The following is a 24,011-nucleotide window of genomic DNA, read 5'->3' on the forward strand; positions in this document are numbered from 1 at the left end:
TAAGGTTATCCAGTCGTGCGATGACACTAATCAATGACCAATCAATTTACATGTATCATCGGTAGTACCCTTATATGTATTTAATACCTTGATTAGGCCACTCAATGAAAAGAACACCTTAATTAATTAGATGCATCACGGCAAGATAGGATGGTCAAGGAGCAGAGCTTAGCGGGGCACCTGCATGAAGTCCAACCTCCACTGTCCCACCTACGTCTGCGAGGGACGTGCTCAAATCATGTCGTCACCGACTATGAGGATCGACATCCTCCTATATCTCCCGCCATCGACCGAGGATCAACCTCCTATCACGCCGCCACCATCGACCGATTGAGGATGGACCTCCTATAATGTTAACACCGCCGACCTACCGAGGATTGACCTCCTGTGTGGTAGCTGCTGCCTAATGACCCACAATTATAGGGGATTAATCGTAGTCCTTTCGATAAGTAACAATGTCGAACCCAACAAGGATAAGAAGTAAATGACAAGTGGTTTTGAGCAACGTAATTTCTGCAAGCACTCAAATAGCAGTAACAAGTTGTTTGATAGCAAGATAGTTGTAATAAGTAACAACTCGCAAGAGTAACAATAAGTGCAACAAGGTAGCCCAATCCTTTTGTGGCAAAGGACATGCCAAAGTGGTTTCTTATATTAGGCAAAGCATTCTTGAGGGCACATGGGAATTTTATCTAGTCACTTTCACAATGATAGCTTAATTCGTGTTCGATACTTTGATAATTTGATATGTGGGTGGACCAGTTCTTAGATGTTGTTCTTACTTGAACAAACATCCTACATATGATTAACTCCCTCACAGGAATCCACAACTATGATAAAATTATGAAGATAAATATCTAACCATAGCATTAAACTTTTGGATCCAAATCCGTGTTGGGGAACGTCGCATGGGAAACAAAACTTTTCCTACGCGCACGAAGACCTATCATGGTGATGTCCATCTACGAGAGGGGATGAGTGATCTACGTACCCTTGTAGATCGTACAGAAGAAGAGTTAGTGAACGCGGTTGATGTAGTGGAACGTCCTCACGTCCCTCGATCCGCCCCGCGAACAATCCCGCGATCAGTCCCACGATCTAGTACCGAACGGACGGCACCTCCGCGTTCAGCACACGTACAGCTCGACGATGATCTCGACCTTCTTGATCCAGCAAGAGAGACGAGAGGTAGAAGAGTTCTCCTGCAGCGTGACGGCGCTCCGGAGGTTGGTGATGACCTTGTCTCAGCAGGGCTCCGCCCGAGCTCCGCAGAAACGTGATCCAGAGGAAAAACCGTGGAGGTATGTGGTCGGGCTGCCGTGGAAAAGTCGTCTCAAATCAGCCCTAAAACCTCCGTATATATAGGTGGGAGGGAGGGGACCTTGCCTTGGAGCTCAAGGAGCCCCAAGGGGGTCGGCGAGTCCAAGGGGGAAGGCTCCCCCCCAAACCGAGTTGGACTTGGTTTGGTGGGTGGGAGTCCTTCCTTCCCTTCCCACCTCCTCTTTTTTTTCTTTTCTCTTTGATTTTCTTTCCTAGGCGCATAGGGCCCTTTTGGGCTGTCCCACCAGCCCAGTAAGGGCTGGTGTGCCATCCTCAAGGCCTATGGGCTTCCCCGGGGTGGGTTGCCCCCCCGGTGAACTCCCGGAACCCATTCGTCATTCCCGGTACATTCCCGGTAACTCCAAAAACCTTCCGGTAATCAAATGAGGTCATCCTATATATCAATCTTCGTTTCTGGACCATTCCGGAAACCCTCGTGATGTCCGTGATCTCATCCGGGACTCCGAACAACATTCGGTAACCAACCATATAACTCAAATACGCATAAAAAAAGGTCGAACCTTAAGTGTGCACACCCTGCGGGTTCGAGAACTATGTGGACATGACCCGAGAGACTCCTCGGTCAATATCCAATTGCGGGACCTGGATGCCCATATTGGATCCTACATATTCTACGAAGATCTTATCGTTTGAACCTCAGTGCCAAGGATTCATATAATCCCGTATGTCATTCCCTTTGTCCTTCGGTATGTTACTTGCCCGAGATTCGATCGTCAGTATCCACATACCTATTTCACTCTCGTTCACCGGCAAGTCTCTTTACTCGTTCTGTAATACAAGATCCCGCAACTTTCACTAAGTCACATTGCTTGCAAGGGTTGTGTGTGATGTTGTATTACCGAGTGGGCCCCGAGATACCTCTCCGTCACACGGAGTGACAAATCCCAGTCTTGATCCATACTAACTCAACTAACACCTTCGGAGATACCTGTAGAGCATCTTTATAGTCACCCAGTTACGTTGCGACGTTTGATACACATAAGGCATTCCTCCGGTGTCAGTGAGTTATATGATCTCATGGTCATAGGAATAAATACTTGACACGCAGAAAACAGTAGCAACAAAATGACACGATCAACATGCTACGTCTATTAGTTTGGGTCTAGTCCATCACGTGATTCTTCTAATGACGTGATCTAGTTATCAAGCAACAACACTTTGTTCATAATCAGAAGACACTGACTATCTTTGATCAACTGGCTAGCCAACTAGAGGCTTGCTAGGGACGGTGTTTTGTCTATGTATCCACACATGTAAATGAGTCTTCATTCAATAAAATTATAGCATGGATAAGAAACGATTATCTTGATACAGGAATTATAATTATAACTATATTTATTATTGCCTCTAGGGCATAATTCCAACAATCCGTCCCTTACGAAGTAGCATATAAACTAGGGTTTCAGCTTCTGTCACTCTAGCAACCCATCATCTAATAACTACTCCACAATGCAGTCCCTTCGGCCCAAATATGGTGAAGTGTCATGTAGTCTACGTTCACCTGACACTACTAACAGAATCACAACATACATACCATCAAAATATTGAACACATATGAAGTTCGCATGATTACTTGCAACATGATTTCTCCAACGGCCTCAAGAACATAAATAACTACTCCCAAATGATAAACATGCTCAAGATCAGAGGAGTATTAATTTGCATAAAGGATCTGAAAATTTTATCTTCCAGCAAACAAACCATATAGTAATCAACTACAAGATGTATTCAACACTACTAGCCCTTCACCAACGACAATCTAAGGTTCCGGTGCAAAGATTGAACACACGCGATGAACTAGGGTTTGATAAGAGATGGTGATGTTGAAGATGTTGATGAAGATTGGCCGCCCCAAGATGAGAGGGTTGTTGATGATGACGATGACGATGATTTCCCACTACCAGAGGGAAGTTCCCCTAGCGGAATCGCTCCTCTAGAGGGCAAAAGTGCTCCTACCCAAGTTCCACCTCGAGACGGTGGCGCTTCATCCTGAAAGTCTTCCTCTTTACTTTTTAGGTAAAAAACAAACATATACTAGAACGGGGGCATCAGAGGTCGGCCGGGCTCAGCCCCACCCTGGTGCCCCCTCCGGTAGCTCTTTCCTCTATTATTATTTATATATTCCACAAAAAATCTTCATGGAATTTCAGCTCATTCGGGGTTGTGCATAATAGGTAACTTGACATAGCTTTTTCAGGTCGAGATTCCCAGCTACCCGTATTCCCCCTTTTGTGCAAACCTTGCATATTATGAGAGAAAAGGCATTAGAAATACTCCCAAAAGCATTATTATGCATAAAAACATTATTAATAATAGTAGTAAAAGATTATGCAAAATGGACGTATCACTGCCTCGGTCGCTTCCCACATCTCTATCACCATAACATTTTTTTGGTTTCTGGAGAGTGGCTCCTTACCACCCCCTATGTACTAGGTATCACATCATAAACTGTCATGTTAAGGAAGTCATGTATCACACATGTTTCCATCTCACATGATTTGGTTTGAGAAACTGTGTGCTGTATACAACAGAGTGCGACAAATAGTTTCCCGACCGTTATCATATCCCCATAGTTTCCCCCTATTCCCCAAATCCCTAAATAGCCTCAAAATCCGTAGAAAACAAATTCCATAGCATGGCACTGGCATTGCGGCGATGCAGATGAGTGCCACTGATGGTTTCAGTGTGGCTGCTCCGGTTCATAGAATCACTCTTGGCAACACCATTGGTGCCTCCACCATGACGTCGGTTACTGCCAAGCACTTGCCAAAGGTCATCAGGAGGCGTTGTACTATGTATCAGAATTGTCTTGTCAGGTCCCAATCATTCCTCATCTGTTTAGCATGTCAAAAGAAAGTAGCCCACTCAATCCATCTCTTAGGAAAGTGATCAAATGCCAGATCCAGAGTATGACTCCAGCACACTCTTGCAACATGAGTTCGATTCCGAGTTTTGTGCCTCCAAGAAGTACCAAAAGCCGAGTTGTTTGCATGGACACACTCCCACTCGACGTGTATGCATGGAGGGATTTAATTCTTCCATTATAAATCATGAATTATTATTAATATTGATGTTATTCATGTCCATTATTCCTCATTATGATACAATTCTTATACCTTTTCTCTCAGAATATGAAAGCTACACCACGAAGAGGGAAACTGCCGAAAACTAGAATTCTACTCCCTCCGTTCCTAAATATAAGTCTTTCTAGTGATTTCACTAGTATACTACATACAAATGTATGTAGACATACTTTAGAGTGTAGATTCACTCATTTTGCTTCGTATGTAGACTCCTAATGAAATCTCTTAAAATACTTATATTTAGGAATGGATGGAGAAGACGTGAACACCAAGAAAAAGTGTGAAAAATCCCTCAAATCGAAATGACCTGAAATTTCACCGAGAATTTTGATTCAATATATAATAATTATTGGGACAAAATATATCAAAGGGGCCCACCTGCTCGCCACGAGCCAACAGGGCACGACACCCGCCCTAGCCGTGCCCTATAGTCTCGTGGAGGCCCGAGAGGTCTCTTGTCCCCCCCCTCTTGTCCTATATAGTGTCTTTTGACCTAGATAAGAAATCTGGAGGATAATTTTGAGACGAAGCACTTTTCCTCCCTGATAGAGAGATTCTACCCGGGGAATTCCTCTTCGGCAAGGGGGAGTGTAAGACATCGTCATCACCAATTCTTCCTCCTTCATGGGAGGAACTATCTTCATCAACATATCCACCAACACCATCTCATCTCCAACCCTAGTTCATCCCTTGTATCCAATCTTTGTCTCGAATCTTCAAATTGGTACCTATGGGTTACTAGTAGTGTTTATTACATCTCATAGTTGATGCTTGTTGGATTACTTGCTGAAAGATATTAAGTTCAGATCCTTGATCACCATTATTACCCCTTTGATTATTAATATGTTGATGAGGGGTGAGTAGTTAATATCATTCCTGAGAACATGGAAGAAGTCTTGTTATAAGTAATCATCTGAAGTTGGTATTCATTCGATATTTTGGTGATGTGTATGTTGTTGTTTATCTTAGTGGTGTCATGTGAACATCAACTACACGACACATCACTATGTTATGGGCCTAAAGGAAGGCATTGTGGAGTAACAAGTAGATGACGGGTTGCGAGAGTGATAGAAGTTTAAACCCAAGTTTATGCGTTGCTTCGCAAGGGGCTGATTTTTATCCACATGTCTCATGCTATGGCTAGATTTATCTTAATTATTCTTCATTTGTTGCGGATATTTGCGAGAGGGAATAATCATAAGTGGGTTTCTTGTTCAAGTAAGAACAACACGTTAGCACCATTTCACCCACATATCAACTTATCAAAGTAACAAACATGAATCAGCTCAACATATAGGAGTACTTTTCAGCATGTCCTTTGCTATAAAAAGTATTGGGGTACCTTGCTGCACACTTGATACTATTTTTACTTGTCACTTGTTACGAATTATCTGGCTACCAAAATATCTATTACCGTTACTCAGAACAATTGCAGAGAATATGTTGCTAAAAACTGCTTATCATTTTCATCTGCTCCTTGTTGTGTTCGACACTCTTACTTGTTAAAGGAACTATGATTGATCCCCTATACCTATGGGTCATCAAGGCTCTTTTATGGCACCGTTTTCAGGGAGTGAAGCGCCTTTGGTAAGTGGAAATTGGTAAGGAAACATTTTCACTATTTGCTGTAATTTACTTTTGCTTGTTATTATTGACGGTCAACCTTTGAGGTGCTTGTTTGGGGCATCTTCGCCTCAGAAGGAAGTTGAAAAAAATTCTTCGCAACCTACTGAACCTACTAAAAATATTTATTATGATATTCCTTTGGGTATGCTAGAGAAACAGATAGCTAATGCTTATGATGGTACAACTCATCTTGATTATAATTTGATATATGTCGATGAAGTTTGTGGATTAATTAAGATTGTAGGTTTGCTTGGATGCAAAATTTAGAAGAAATTATTCCCCTTATCTTTGGAGGCAAAAGCATTGATGTGGTACAAGCTATTGGATGTTATTGGATCATGGGACTAGAATGACTTGAAGTTGGAATTTCATCAGAAGTGTTATCCTATGCATCTTGTTCATCATGATCATAATTTGTTTTATAATTGCTAGCCTCATGAAGGAGAAAGCACCGCTCAAGCTTGGGGGAGGATTAAATCTATGATGCACACCTGCCCCAATCATGATCTCTCGAGAGAAATGATTATACAAAATTGTTATGCTCGGCTTTCTCATGATGATCAAGTACAACTCGATTCTTCTTCCACTGCATCTTATATGAAGAAGAATATTGAATTTAAATGGGATATTCTAGAAAGAATTAAACACAACTCTAAAGACTGGGAATTCGACAAAGGTAAAGAGCCAAGTATAAAACTTAAGTTTGATTGTTTTTACTCTTTTATGGAAACCAATACTTTTCATAAGTTTAGGAATAAATACGGGCTTGACACCAAGAAAGTAGCTATTTTATGTGAATCATTTGCTACAAATTTTGATATTCCTAGGGAGAAGTTGTTTAAATATCACCCACCTATTGAAAAATTATTAGAGGAACCCATTAAAGTGAAGGAGGAAGAAATTGTTTATCATGTTGATCAACTTCTACGTACTCCTTATATCGAGAAACCGCCTTTTTCTGTTAGGATTCGGGAACATGCTAGAGCTACAACTATGGTTTATAAAACTATGTTAGAATACCCAAACCTTCTGAACAAATAGATGTGGAGCCTAATATTGTTGTACTTAAAGATATCTTGGTTGACAATATTGATGGGCATGTTATTTACTTGTCAAGTGAATCTCTTGAATTGCAAAGCCTGTTAGAAATGAACAAGGCAACCTAGATAAAAACAAACATGTTGTTTGCATGCGTGTTGTTACTGTTAAGAGTGGAGATCATTGCTATCATGGTTTATGTGACATGGGTGTTAGTGTTAGTGATATACGTTTTACCTTACATAAAGAAATTATGAATGATATAGCACCCTCTGAGAATGAAGATATAGATGTTACTTTTAAACTTGCAAAACAAGATACTATCTCGCCTCTTGGGATTGTTAGATGTGTTGAAGTCTTGTGTGGAATAGTTAAGTACCCCCACTGACTTCCTAGTACTTGGTTCTGAACAAGATAACTTTTGTGCCATTATATTTGGTAGACCTTTCTTGGATATTGTTAATGCTAAACTTAATTGTGTCATAGAGGAAGTTAAAGTAAGGTTTGCTAATGAGTCTCATGAATTTAAATTATCTAAATTTTCTAGACAACTACATCAGAAGGAGTAATCTTGTAAATATGAAATTATTGTTCTTGCTTCTATTATTTTTCCTCCTAGACTCTGCTTTCTTCGTGGATACGTTTTCTAACCTAGAAAAATCATTATACTCCCGTATGTTTTGACCACCACATCGCGAGCTTCTCCTCTATTCTTGTTTCGGGCAATTTTTTGACAAATCTAGATCATAATGGCTCGACCAACCCTTCACAAGAAACATCGCATAGTTCGATCTTCACCGGGCATGCGTCCATAGAACGTGGTCTACTACGAGTTGTTCTCGGGGGAGGAGAATACACCGAAGGTCCCCGAAGACGTCACGAGGAAGAGCCGGGAGGAGGCCGAAGGATCCAACGGGAATATGCCAATCATCCCTCTGGTGCTTATAATAAGGTAGAATCACTATTACTTCTTCATGATGATGTTTCTTTACCTAAAATTGATGCCTTGAATGCCATGGAATCTGCCTATACGAAAATTACAACACTCACTAATGAAGTTATCATGTTGGAAGAGAAGAATTGTGCTCTCCGGAGAATAATCAATGGTGTGGAATACCTCTTGAAGAACAAGCCTACTACCTCAACAACACCATCACCCAACAAGGACATCTGAGTAAATGGGTATGGGCACCACCCTTAGCTTGTTCCAAGCTTGGGTGAGGTGCCCTGGTATTGAAACACCATCAATTTTATCACTACCATCTATCTTAGTCCGGTCCTAAGTTATATCGTGATTTAGAGAAATAAAATTCTAGATTTTCTTTGCTTAGAATTTTTGCTTTGAGATCTGTCTATCCTTGTAACAGTGTATGAGAGTTATATAATAAAGATTAGTTGAGTTTGTGTGCTTTACTCTCATGCATATATCATCATATTATTGAAATAAAAGAAATAAAATTCTAATATGCTAGTCACATGGGGAGTAACGACTTCACATAGAAAATGTATACATGACAAAAGTTGTTGAGAATAAACAAACATAGAATTAGTCATTGATACAATCTATGCAAGATTATGATAGAGGAGAGGATATTTACATACAAATACACTATCTTGGCCATGTTCTACGATTGTGAGAAACCATCAAATATTATATAATGATCAAGTGTTGATGTTCGAATGGAAGACAACATAATGATCATGATAGTTTACATTCACTAGAACTTATATGGTCTTGGGTCCCTTAACATTGTGGTGCTTGATTTAGTTCTTTTCCTAACCAAATTTTTCACACTAGGTAGAGATACTACTTGTGCATCCATAACCTTGAAACCCAGTTTCTTGTGATGAGTGTCCACCATACCGACCTATGGATTGAGTAAGATCCTTTAAGTAAATTTTCATTGGTCCATCAAGAAATAAAAATTGCTCTTAAATATGTATGATATTTTATTGCAAGGGAAAATAAGCTTTGTACGATCTTGTAATGACAAAGAAATAAAAGCGACAAAGTGCATAATAAAGTTTTCTATCATAAGGGGAAATATAAAGTGACGTTCCTTTGCATTAAGAGTTTGCACATCCAAAAACTCAAAAGCACATGACAACCTCTGCTTCCCTCTGCGAAGGGCCTATCTTTATCTTTATGAGTTCACTTTTCTGCAAGAGTCAATAAAGTTTATCCTTCTTCCAACCTATTAACTCTCTATTTGGCAAGCATCATGTGTTGAGGATAGATCCAGATAAATATATCTAGTTGAATCTAGGTGATCATGAAACATTATTGTTGACATTATCTCGAGGTAAATAAGTTGGGTGGCAAAAACTATCAAGCCCCCATCTTCCTATGTGTCCAACGAAAACACTAGCACCAGAAAGATGCAATGATTGTCAGCAATCATAGAAGACTAAATGCTAGTTGAGTATGTGAACTTGATAAATGAAAAGATCTTACATAGACTCTTCTCTGGAATATGATGAATTATTGTAACATCCCAAATTTTGGAATGTTAATAAAATTATAAGATTGTTTGTTTGTTTGCTTGAGTGATTGAAACTTGAGTGAAATTTGAAACTTTTCAAAACTTTCGAATGAGAGGGAATAAAATGACTTTCCCCTTTTTCCTGTGAATTCAAATTCATCTTTTTTAAAAATCGGCGAGAGGAGATAGCATGACTTCTTCAACTCTAAAGAATTTGAATCAAGGTGGCTTTGGAATTCCTTTCGATTTTGCTTTGCATTTTGTTTCTTCCACACTCACGGAATGCCGGAACCATATCTTGTCAAGCAAGAAAAAGAGAGGAGAAACATGACCCTCCAAAACCCGGGGATATTCTTTGAAATATTTGAGCTATGAAACCCAAGATTTATTTGAGAAAATATTTGCAAAAAGAAATAAAGCATTTAGGGATTTCCTAAAAACATTTTTTTTCAAGTATTTATTTTGGTAGTGAAAAAATGCCCATCTTTTTGGATTTATTTTTCTGAAAATTTTAATATATTATGCCCCTATATTCCGATGATATTCTATTTCCTTTTAATCGTATTAATTCCTGTTTTAATAAAAAGGGAAAGAGATCTCTTATTTTAGGAATGTACTTGGGCCACGTTAGGAAACCAATCTGGCCCAATCCCACCCTCCTCCTCACGAGCTTCCTTGTGTGGCCATGGCAGAAGCTTCCCAGGAAGTTTCCCTCCCCCGATTCGCGGGCTACACTTCCTTTCCGAGCCACCCACCACCCCTATAAGAACGCCCCTCCTCTCCTCGTTCCATTTCCCCCATCAGCTCGCCCTCTCCCTGCCTGTAGCCACGACGCCCCCACCATTGTTGTTCCTGCAAGGAGACGAACAGAAGAACACCCAGGAGCCCGTGACGCCCCCTTCCTCGCCTCCGGGACCCCCTCCGCCGTTCCCCCTCCCCGCCGGCGACCTGCCCACCTCGCCGGAGTTCTTCCTCTTTGTCACCCATGGTGAGATTCACGAAATCCCGTATTGCAGTTTTTTCAAAAAATTGCAATTTTAGAAGATTCATATCTATTAGTCTATAACTCCGAATTAGGTGATTCTTTTTATGTTGGATCACAAATTTTATTTAGTTTCTGTAGATATATAATTTGTCTATGTTTGGATTTATAAAATTTGAATTAGATCAGATTTGATTTAAAGCTTGTTTTGCTTATACCGGGAGTTTAAAAATAGCTTTTAAATTAATTCTTTTTGCCACTGTTTCATATTGATCATATCTTTCAGTAGTTTAAGTTTCAATTTTTTTTAAATAGTTTTACTTAGGGGTTTTAGCAAAATAGATTCTGTTTTAGCCTTTTTTGTTTTCTTGCTATTTCTTTTGTATTAATTATTCTTAGTTTGTTTTTTTTGTAATTGTGACAAGTTATATTTTGTTTTCTGATATTTACCAGTAACTTTTCAACAACAACAAAATGTTATTTTATTTATTCTTATTTGTTTGCATGGAATCAATTCTAGTTCTATACTAACTTGCGAATTGATTGCATTGCTAGTTTGATTTCCTATTTTGAAATTACTTATAAAATAATATTGTTTTGTAAATTTTACTTCTGTTATATTAGTTATTTTACATTTTGTTTTCTGTTATTTTTTCTATTTCAGTGTTTTATTTTCAGTTAGAACAAAAACTATATAGTGTTTGATGTAGTAGAAGGCTTCCTAGCTTCTTTGAAGTTTCCTTTGGATTTTTATCCGCTCTCTCTTATTGATTTTTGATTGCATCAACTTTTATTGCTGTTTGTTAATTGATTGCTAGAATGATTGCTAGTGTGAGTTCTTATGTGAATACTGTGTTTGATTATATAGATTTCATCGGAGAGTGATGAATAGTTCTATCACGTATTTCCCGAGAACGAAAATTCTTCTTCATCAACATCACCAGGCAAGTCATTTGATCATGTATCACCTATGTTTTATGCATCGTAGTTCTACCATCCTATGCCCAATTGCATGCTGAGTAGGTACTTGGAAATTATGGTTACATATTGTAGTATCATGTGGTAGGCACCCAACAACCCCGTTACTTGGCCCGGGACGACAAATTTCATATTGCTATGCTTGAGTAGACGGGATTCTGGTTGAGAGTTTATCACAAGTGATGCGAGAATAATTTAATAACCAAGACCGGTTAAGTCAAGACTTTTCAAGACCTCGTGATGCAATGCAACTCTGGGTGAAGGACGGTTGATCGGCTCCCTGGAGAAACCAGTGGATGACCCGGGATGCTGGAGACGACCATGACATCTTGCGAAAAGCTTCACCCATGCTCAAAGAGACGGACGGATATTTTCAAGACCCAAGGATTACCTGCAAAGCCACAAGTCATTATGGGCTCTAGCTTGGTTGGACAACGCGGCGACTCTGGACAGACGGTGCTAGCAGATGTAGAAGAACGGTAGGATTGGATGGGCACCGACAGGGATTCACAGGGACCCGTTGAAAGACCATGTTTTGATCATCCGGTCTTCAAACACCCTGAAGTGCGAGGACATACTCGGAGGCGATCAAATCTTGTGGGGAACGTGTGCAAAACTCTGCAGAGTACTCAAACCTAATCGATTAGCCGTGTCCACGGTCGTGGACAACTTGAGCCAAAGGAACTGAAGTTATCTGGAATTCTCAACACCATTATATATATTTGATGAGGGTAATATTTATAACTTGGGTATGAGAACTGGTTGGCGGAACCATCTCGTTACCAACCAACCTTGTAGTAATATTTTGCTTTTAGCCCCTCTTGTTGTAGGATAAAATTTGCTTTACGCTAAAACTTACAACCCCACCTACCATATATGCATATAGTATAGATGATATTTTACCCCCTCTCATATGTGACTTGCCGGCATATTCAATATGCTGACCTACACGGCTGCAACGTCTTATGTTAAAGATATTTTCCTCGACGAGTAAGAGTACGATTCAGGGATACGGTCTACACTCAACTTGCCGTTGGTGTTTATTGGGACTCCACTCCCATGACTGCTTCCGCTGAGATATTTAAGGTATATATCAGTTTTACGCTATTTACATGTGATTGCACTTTGATATATACATTGATGTACTGTGTGTGCCAGCATATTGATCCAGGGATGGCACAGATACACAGAGGCTTGACTCGTTTTGAGTCGGGTCGCTACAATTATGATTGTCTCGATAACTAAGAACACAATTTGTTGATTCTCAATAGTGATTATGCATTACACTTTAAATATTGTGAATTGATTCTTACTTGCTTATTATGAGAAGCTCTATGATGAAAACTTTGCATCTATGTCAATATTCATGATTCCCTCATGTCCATATTCTAATTTTATTTACACCTGTTTCACAAATCATGTGGTCATTATTATCGAGTTGGCTTTCGCTTGAGGACAAGCAAGCTCTAAGCTTGGGGGAGTTGATACTTCCAGTATGTATGATTAATTCTTATTGATATTTATGTTATTCTTGTCCATTATTCCTCACTATTGTACAATTCTTATGTCTTTTCTCTATGAATATGCAAGGTACACCACGAAGAGGGAAACTGCTGGAAACTGGAATTCTGGACTTGGAAACCAAGAAAAAGGGTGAAAAATCACTGGACTCCAAATGACGTGAAATTTCATGGAGAACGTTTATGGAATATATAAGAATTATTGGTCCAAAAATATACCAAAGGGGGGCCACCTGCTGGTTACTATCCAAAAGGGCACGACCACCCGTGGTCGCGCCCTTTGCCTCGTGGTGGCCCAACAGGTCCCTTGGCCCCCACTCTTCTCCTATGTGACGCGTTTTGACCTAGAAAAATTCATAAGGACACTTCCAGGATGACCCTCCGCCGTCTCAAGGTGGAAGCCTCGGCAGAGGCCCTTTTTCTCTCTAGCAGGGAGATCCTATTTGGAGAATTCCTCTCCTGGAGGGGGGAAATGGAAGCCAACATCATCACCAACGCTTCCTCCATCATGGGAAGACCAATATTCATCAACATCCCCACCAGCACCATATCATATCCAACCCTAGTTCATCTCTTGTATTCAATCTTTGTCTCAAAATCTTAGATTGGTACATGTAGGTTACTAGTAGTGTTGATTACATCTCACACTTGTTGTTTGTTAGATTACTTGTTTGAAGATATTATGTTCAGATTGTTGATCACCATCACCATTATTACACCTCTGATTATGAACATGTTGATAGGTGTGAGTAGGTAATATTGTTCGTGAGGACATGAGAGAAGTCTTATTAGAAGTATTCATGTGAGATTGGTGTTTATTCAAAATTTTGATGATGTGTATTCTGATGATGTGTATGTTGTTGCTTCTCTTAACTTGTGAATGCGACTGCACGACACTTCACCATGTTATGGGCCTAAGGGAATGCATTGTGGAGTAACAAGTAGATTATAGGTTGCTAGAGTGGTAGAGTCTTAAACCCCAATATATGTGTTGCTTCGTAAGGGGCTAATTTGGATCCACATGTTTCATGCTATGGTTAGATTTATCATAATTCTTATTTAATAGTTGCGGATGCTTGTAAGAGGGGCTAATCATAAGTTGGTTTGTTGTTCAAGTAAGAACTTCACCTTAGCACCGGTCTACCCACATATCAAATTAACAAAGTAACGAACGTGAATCAGCTCAACATCATGAGCATGACTAGACAGTAATTCACATATGCCCTCGGGAGCACTTGCCTCATATAAGAGTACTTCCAGGCCTGTCCGTTGCTAGAAATTATCACTTGTTACGAATTATCTTACTACCAAACTATATATTACTGTTACTCACTTGCAGAGAATACGTTGCTGAAAACTGCTTATCATTTCCTTCTGCTCCTCATTGGGTTCGACACTCTTACTTATCGAAAGGACTATGACTGATTCCCTATACTTGTGGGTCAACAGGATTCGACATTAGTAGACCGTTTCTTGGTTGACCCTTATAGGTTTGTGCTAAGTTCATCCTTTAAGTTCAGTTAATGCCCCCGCTCATCCTGATTATTTAACATTCATAGGGATATGAGGCTTGTGCCTCTGTTAACTGGTTGGATGATGAATGGCATAGCAGGACTCGGAGTGTTATCACCAATCTTGAAGAAGATAACATGAAGGTGAAGAATAAACTAACTCATCTAGAGTGTACAATAAGTACGATGAAGCAAGAGAGAATCAATCACATGCAACAGATGAAAGCTAGAGACAAGAAGGAACTAGCATGTGTAGTTGTAGTTGTCGCATTAGCCATCTTCTGTGCACTATTTGCAACGACGGTTAGGGGTTTTGTTTGATTCCTACTGGCTACATCAATAAGTAGAGCTCATCTATTGCTTACCAACTATCCTATGCTAAAATGCACCGTGCGCATATTGCACACATTTGGACGCTCCAAACTGTGTGCGTAATTATCACATCAACAGAAATTTAGAGAGATAGGGTACTCATAATTGGGGCTGATTATGTAGGAATTCTAAGTGCGTGCTAAGGTGCCAATATAACATGTCAATCCCATGCTTCAATTTTCATTCCTCTTTTCTTCATACCACGCTTTAGTCGCCACCATCTTCATCGTCCTGGTTGTCCGCGCTACACACTTACTCACATGCCGCAAACTCGCTTTATCGATGTTTGTTTACGTAGCACAACCATGTCGAGTGATAGCAAGGATGACAGTTCTACCAGTTTGGCACCCCATATGCGGTCAACTTCAGAATCATCACGCTCGTCTTCCATTAGTCCAGCGTCGGGCACTGACCTGTATTTTATCCGGTTGATGGAAGGGACGCCGCCGCCCGAGTCATCGGACGACGACCAGACAGACAAGGAGCCACCGAGGCACAAAGGCGACGATTATGATGATGATGCAGATGAATGGTCGAATAAGGAGGAGGACGACGAGTACGCCAATGAGGCCATCGAAGACGATGATGAGGAGGTTTGGTTAAACAAGGAGGACGATGACGAGGACATCGACAACGTGATGACGATGACGATGATGAAAAGCCAACAGTTAGCGGCAAGAAGCATCTACACCAAGACGATGTTGCGAGGCCATCCAACAACAACAACAACAACAACAAGAAGAAGAAGTAAATCAAATTGTATATCTCCCTTGCTGTTGGCTCATATTTACACCGGAACTATGTATCCCCTATCGATCTCATCACAAACGTTTAAGTATAAAGATTTGCCATTGATCATTCACATTGTCATGCACATTTGGTTTCGTCAACTATCTGCCTCGTCGAGCATAGAATTCAGAACAACAAATTGTATGTGTTGTCTAGAATTATCGCAGACAATTCTAATTACTGACCTGTTTGCAAAGTATCACACACACCTTGTTACGCCAAACCATTTGTGTTCGTCTAGATTAGCGCAAACAGTTCAGGTGAGTGACATGTATGACCTATATTGCACAAATCCGGATCTGCATAACCGCTGACATTACGTTGGATCTTCGCAAATAGTTCTATGGTGTCAATTATATGTCGTACATCACACACATGTGTGTTCTTTAAACCGTTTGTGTTATTTTTCCTCATCACAAATAGTTTGCAAATACCAGCTTTTGCCTCGCATCGCACACACAACTCTTTTCCGAATAAAGTTTTATGGATCGGCCATCACACAAAGTTCATGTCATTGGTGATGGAGCTTGAACTATACTGTTTACAATTCATGCATCACACATACTTTCGTCGAAGGGTCTCTAATTGATGTGTCATTTTTGGACCATCACTACTGGAATCAGAGATGTTGCCATCTACTGCTTCTTTGACGTCTGCTGCCTGATGGCAAAGACCCTCTTTGCCATCAGCTACCAAAAAGCACACGACAAAGATCAGGCTGATGGCAAAGATACTATTTGCCATCAGCCAACTCTTTGCCGTCAGCTGCCAGACGGCAAAGAGCATTCAGGTAGACGGCAAAGATCACGGGCGGCCCACCCCGCACCCCCCTCTCCCCCCTAATGGCCTCTTTCTTTGCCGTCTGCTTTTCTCCTCTGTGCCGTCGGGGGCAGACGGCAAAAGAGGATGCGCCCTAACGGCCGTCGCCCCCACCCCCACACCCCTCTCTCCTCTAACGGTCGTCGCGCCCCACCTCACACCCCTCTCTCTCACCCCTGAAACCAACACCACCGACGCGCCCTCCTCCTCCCTACGCCACCACGCCCTCTTCCTCCTTGCGGCCCCTCCTCCACCACACCCCCTCCTCCTCCTCGGGACCTCCTCCTCCACCACCGCCGTCAGAGCAAATCCCTTCTCCACCACCGCCCTCTCCTCCACCACCAAGCCCTCCTCCTCCCCACGACCCCCTCCTTCACCACTACGCCGCCCCTCCTCCACCACTACCGGCCCCTTCCTCCCAGCGCACCGCCTCCTTCCTGCGCCCCTCCTCCACCTCTACCGGCCCCTTCCTCCCAGCGCACCACCTCCTTCCTGCGCCCCTCCTCCTCTACGGCAGTCCTCCCTACGCCGTCCTCATCGTCCGGCCGCCCCCCTCCGGTGATTCCTTATTTTTTTCCTTTTTTCGTTTTATTTGTTAATTAGGTTAGTTAGGCTAGTTTTTAATTACCTACTGTTAGTTAGGTTAGTTAGGTTAGTTTTTAATTACCTACTATTAGTTAGGTTAGTTAGGTTAGTTAGGTTAGTTGTTAGTGGTTACCTACTGGTACTTAGGTTAGTTGTTAGTTGTTAGTGGTAGTTAGGTTAGTTGTTAGTGGTAATTACCTACTGTTAATTAGGTTACTTAGGTTAGTTGTTAGGTTAGTAGTTGCGCGCGTAGAGCCCTCCGGCCGCTGCCTATGCTTGCACTAGCCACAACGTTAGGAAACATCGGTCAACTTGTCACGCACCTACCATGGCTACGACGCCATCGAGCTCACGGGCTGCAACAACGATGTTGCTGCAACCACCCCCATGAGATCGGTGCAGATATATTACTGCTGGGACCAACCCCTTGAGGCACCGGTGATATTCCATTGCAGCACCGTGGATACTACAACAGCTCGGCGAGGATCCACTTGAGGCACTGGTGGCCCCGGTGGGGAAGAAGAATTGAGTGGATGAGCGTTGTTGCATGAGATGAGGCAAAGGTGGTTGAACAATTCCCACGCTCGGCCACCATCGCATCTATATCCACAAGAACGCCGATGGATCTCGATGGTTCAACGGTGGGTGGCTTGAAGTAGACCATGATGCGGACGCCAAAACAGATCGCAACAGTAGTTGTTGCACCGACATGAAATCTCGACGACACCCTGACACCCGACACGATGCCCCGAAACCCGGACACGACGCCCCGACACAACATCTCGACGACACCCCGGCATGAAATATTTTCTTTATGGAACCCTAGATGATATCTATATAGGTCATATATTTGTGATAGGTCGTATATTTTTGATTTTATTAATAAACACAAATATTTGTGTTGATCGGGTGGATTTACATGTGACAGTTGTCTCCTTGCTGTGAGGTATGTTGTGCGAAGACCTTCGTTCTACGAGCTTCGCCCCTGCATTCGTGGGTGAGTACAAATGTCATCTCCTCCTCGCCCCTTCATTTGATGTTGGTCGGTCTTCGGATGAAACTTGCTAGATATAGGTAATTAAATTAATTTATTAGTATGTGTGAACAGTATGTGTCTCCCATTCCAAAGGGTTACAGTTATAAATATGCATGCATTTGCATATATTTACAAGCGTGATTCTTCCGAATTGTCCAATGTTATCCATGGACAGCCCGAGTATGTGTAGATTGGGTTCGTTTTCCCATATGCTTTGTTCCGGATCCGATGCATAATTTCGTCAGTGCCTCCTTGTTGTTCTCCGGATGCACATCCCCTCTGTTTATTGCGGACATGTGTATCACGAGAACAACGGGGAGGTGCTGCTGAAATTTTGCATTGGATCTGGAGCAGAGCATGGGAAAACGAACCCAATCTACACATACTCGGGTGGGATTAGGACCTATCTTTACCTATTAGCGTGTACGTTGCACGGACGTAATAAAACTAGCAAACTTTATTAAGTGATGAATATATATGTTGAATTATATATAAATATATTTCTTGTGTGTTTAGTAGATAGGCAAGATGAGTGGTCGTGCGTGGATGTACACCGGTCACCCTAGTCAGAAAGATATGACGAAAGAATGGTTTTCAAAAACCAAGGAGTTTGTGAAAGCTGCATTTGCAAATGGCCAGGAAACAAACTGGTGCCCTTGTACTGAATGTGACAACTATAAAAAGAGGACATAAGCTGTAATGATTAAACACCTGCAGAGGAGGGGTTTTAAGCCTAATTATACGGTTTGGACATTTCATGGTGAGTCTATACAACGCACCACAGCTGAGGTGGTTCGTCGTTGCATCGACGAGCATGGTACATGGATTGAAGACATGGTGCAAGACTTTGATGCTGCTCGGGATTCGGAAGATGAGATGGAGGAATCTGCAAAGGCCTTCTATGAAATGTTGGAGTCTTGAAAACGTCCTCTCCACGAGCACACTGAGCTTTGTCAGCAGGATGCCATTGCACAAGTAATGGCTCTGAAGGCTCAGTTCAACTTGGGAAGAGAATGCTATGACGCGATGATGACACTATTTGGACGGTTTCTACCCAAAGGCCATGTCATGCCTGCAAACCTGTACCAGTCGGACAAAATACTTCGTGTACTTAAGATTACCTATGAGAAGATAGATGCATGTGAGAAAGGATGTGTCTTATTTAGGAAGGAGTATGCACACTTGGACTATTGTCCCAATTGCGAGTTTTGCAGGTATCTTGTGGTAGACAACAATATGGGTGAGAAGAGGCACACAAAATCATAGTTAGTGTTCTTCGGTATATGCCAATTATACCAAGGCTTCAACGGATTTTCATGGTTGAAGAGACAGTTAGACACATGACATGGCACAAAATGGGCAAAAGAACCGAACTAGATGCGGATGTGAATAAGATGGCGGTACACACATCGGATGGGGAAGCATGGAAACATTTCGATGGATTGCATCACGGTAAAGCGGCAGATCCAAGGTATCCTCGAGTCTGCATCGCCATAGATGGTTTTATTTCCTTCGGCATGACGGCAACCCAATACTATAGTTGGCTTGTATTTGTCATTCCAGTCAATCTCCCCCAGGGCAGATTATGCAAAGAAAGAACATATTTTTGACGTTGATAATTCCAGGGCCCAATTATCCAGGGAAGAATATGAATGTGTACATGCAACAGCTTAAGGATGAATTGCAAGAAGCTTGGGATAATGGGGTCAAGACATATAATGCTGCTAGAAAAGAAAACTTCAAAATGCATGTGTGGTACATGTACTCTATGCATGACTTGCCAGCGTATGCGCTATTCTCTGGATGGTGTGTGCGTGGAAGGTTCCCGTGCCCCATATGCAAGGCAGCTCTTCAGTTTCATTGGTTGCAGGAGGGTCGGAAGTATTCTTTCTTTGACTTGCATAGACAGTTCCTGGATCCTGACCATTAGTTCAGAAAAGACAAGAAGAACTTTACCAAAGGTAAAGTTGTCAAAATCTTGGCACCACCTGTGTTGACAGGCCAACAGATCCTGGATCAGTTAAAAGCCCTCGAGCCTGATCCAGAGCATCCAGGGTATTTCAAGGTGTATAATTAAAAACACGCCTGGACTCACAAGCCATGCGTGTGGGATTTGCCTTACTTCAAAGACCTCCTTCTTCCACACAATATCGACATGATGCACACTGAAATAATATCGGAGAGGCTATTTTTGGTACATTGTTCGACATATATGGGAAGACAAAGGATAATACTAAGGCTAGAGTCTATCAAGAGACACTATGTCACAGACCGTTACAAAACATGCGAGAAGGCAAAGGAAAGCAGAAGTGGTCGAAGCCAAAGGCCTAGTTCAATCCTGGAAGCCTAGCTATGAGGGAAATTATCTTGTGGGTCAAAATGCACTTGATGTTCCCCGATGGGTATGAAGCGAATCTAAAGAGGGGAGCGAGTCTTGAAAAATTAAAAAATCTTTGGTCTCAAGAGTCATGATTGGCACATATGGCTTGAGCGGGTAATGCCGGTGATGTTACGTGGCTTTATTCCTAAGGATGAATGGCTAGTACTGGTGGAGCTGAGCTATTTCTTCCATGTACTTTGTGCAAAGAATTGTCGCTCGTGTGGTAGATGACATGGAGGAGTTTGCACCGGAGTTGTTGTGCAAGTTAGAGAAGATCTTTCCTCCGGGCTTCTTTAATCCAATGCGGCATTTGATTTTACATCTACCGACCGAGGCAAGATTGGGTGGGCCCGTGCAAAATCAATGGTGTTATGCAACTGAGAGGATGCAGAAGACGCTTTGAGCTAAATGTAAAAATAAGCGTAGAATTGAAGCATCGATGGATAAGGCATTCATTATTGAGGAGGTGGCAAACTTTGTGACAGCACACTACGAAGCCAAAAATCATCATTTGCATAATCCGAAGCCTCAGTACAATGATGCAGACCCTAAAAAAGATGCATCCAACCTTAGTATATTCAAAGGGAAGCTCGCACCAGCCGGTGCTTCGAAACCAATAATGTTGGATGTCGAAGAATGGCGGAACATTTCGTTGTATATCTTCAACAACCTAACAGAAGTGCGGCCGTACATCGAGTAAGTTCTCGGCACATTTTACCGTAACTTCTAATTCCTTTGAACTGCTCGTATTCCTGGATATTTCATACAGCCGATACGTCGTCAAATTCTCGGATGGAGCGGTGATCCAAAATGATTCCGTCGAAGAGTATGAGCTTCTGGCAAACCATGGAGGCGGCTATCCCGGTTTCATCTCTTGGTTCAAACAAACGGTAATTATCAATAATGGACCATTTCATTTCTTGGTCTAACTTGCGGCTGATGCAACAATCATTTCATATTAAACTTGTAGGATAATTCAGAGTCTATGGACGCCGAATTGAGACAAGGTGCTAATGGTTTTGAGTATAAGGTCCGTTCATTTGAGAAATACAACATCAATGGGTATCTCTTTCGTACCTTTGGCAAAGAGCTATCTATGCCCGACCGGAAATCTACAAATTGTTGTGTCTCTGCAATCGGCGAAGGTGGTATTGAGTATTATGGAAGAGTTGAAGCAATTTATGAACTTCAATTCTATGGTGAAAACCCACCGAATGTCGTAGTCTTCAAATGTTATTGGTTCTAGCCGAAGGAGACTAGAAGTACTCATGAACATATAGGACTAGTCGAAATCAATCCAAACACCCATTTAGATGTTCCCGATGTCTATATTATGGCTCAACAGGCGACCCAAGTTTTCTATGTACCGTGGGCATGCCAAACTAGTAAGAATATGGAAGGTTGGTATGTTGTTTACGAAGTGCCGCCACGTGTTAGACCACCTCCCCAAAATGAACAGGATTATGAACCTCACATTAGCCCAGACACATATGATGGAGAATTCTTCCCAGAAACACGTCTTTCCAAGAAACGTTTCAAGAACCGCCATGCTTCACCCCAGAACATGGAAGTAGACAGCGACAACGAATCCGACTTCACCCCTTAGCCGGAACAAGCAGAGCTGAAACTAGAAGAGGTTACTGATGCGGATGACCTGTCAATGCTTGACAAATTATAGAAAGGCTTCCACAACTTCATGACGTTGAACCCGATGAGCACGTCATTCATGAAGACATGCGTGATAGTGATGATTATTAGTTTGTAAGATACCCAAGTTAAATTATATATGTACATATTATTATTCATGTCAGTTATTCAACTTTTTTATGTTGTACTAATTTCTTATAATCTTTATCATGGCAGGTCAGCAGGTGTTGAAAGATGGTGGGCGCTGGTCCAAATCGCTCGACGGGTTCTTCTTCGGCGGCCCGCACGAGGGGTGGTACTTTCATTCCACCCCTATATCTCCATAGAGCCTTGGCAGGCAGTTTGACAACACCACCCGCAGGTGCTTCTTCGTAGGCGGCACTACCCACTGGGAGAGGTGCTGGTCGGGTACGGAAGAAGGGGAAGGGTACAGCGAGAGGTGGTGGCCGCGGAAGAGGAAGGCGGATTGGTGTGCCTTCCTCGCCACCACCACCAGCTCATTCGCCCGAGCCCATGACTACTATGGTGGACCCGTTTGCGAAGGAGGCTACGGGGATTCCGGTCCAGGAGCCTCGGGTGGACGGGCATTCGGCCCATGAGACTACGGTGCAGGATCAGCCTCGGTTCGAGGTGCCTTCGGCCCACGAGACTCCGGTTCCTGAGGCTACGACCCAGGAGACTCCTGCCACACAGGCTTCGGCCGACGTGGAGACGTCCGGATGGGGTGCCTGGCCGGATCGAACTGAGGTGCCGGATTGGACCGAGGGTCCGGGAGGTTGTTCTGTTGATGGCGGGGATGAGTCTACACATAGTGAGGGCGACGTGTAGGTGGACGAGGCCACCATGTACAAGCGTGGTAGTACACGTCTCTCGGTCGTGCCGGCTACCCGCGAGTAGAGACTGGTGCTAAAACCTTAAGACTAAAGGGGTTAGGTAAGTACATTTACTCTTTTTTTAGCTTCTGCCTTCAAGTTTCTTCAAATATCTAATGCATTGACCTTATCATACTTCAGGGGATGGACACACCCTCGTGGAGTCCGCAAGCCGAACATCGTCCTTGGTGTGCTTTGCCGGACAAATTTCCTGGGGTTTGTCATGTTGCCTGGTGAGGGTCAGGTTCCTACACTAGAATTTACCCGGGAGCAGTACCAGGCTGCGCAGGCCCCGCCGGAGGGGATTATAGATAATGTATTGTGCGACACGAGGGTCGAGATGGTGATCAACAGCTTTTGGGTAAATTATCCTTTTACACAATCTAAAATTAACAATATAGCTATTTATTGTACTAATCTGCGTTGTCTCGTTTGATTGCAGACCTTCTATAGGTGCGAGGAGGGATATGAGGAGGCGGCGGCCAAGGTTATCGAGGCGGAGTGTAGGCGCTTATTACAGAACTTAAACCACGAGGCTTGGCCGCAGGCTATTCGAGACTACTACGCGACGCGTGGTCTTAAGAAGCACAAGAAGGAGTGCCGCGGAAAGTATCTGAAGAAGGAGCAGTACATGAAGGTAATTACCTATTCTTAAGGTCTTGTACGTAGTTTTCTTGATTTGATTCATAGGCGTAGCGCTCAAAATTCTTTCTAATAACTTATAGGTGTCCCCGAGATGGTGTGCAGATAAGATGGATTGTTGGGAGGCGTTGGTGGATGAGTGGTGCACAAGCAACTGGCGAGCCGTCCATGACAATGCGAAGGATCGACGTAGCCAAATGGTTGGTGTGCCACACCATCAAGGCAGTGCCAACTTACTTCAGTTCATATGAAACTGGGTATGTGGTTTGCTTCATGATTCATGCAATTCATTCTTCATGATAGCTTG

This window comes from Hordeum vulgare, chromosome 7H (assembly GCF_904849725.1).
Source record: "Hordeum vulgare subsp. vulgare chromosome 7H, MorexV3_pseudomolecules_assembly, whole genome shotgun sequence".
Classification (NCBI taxonomy): Eukaryota; Viridiplantae; Streptophyta; class Magnoliopsida; order Poales; family Poaceae; genus Hordeum; species Hordeum vulgare.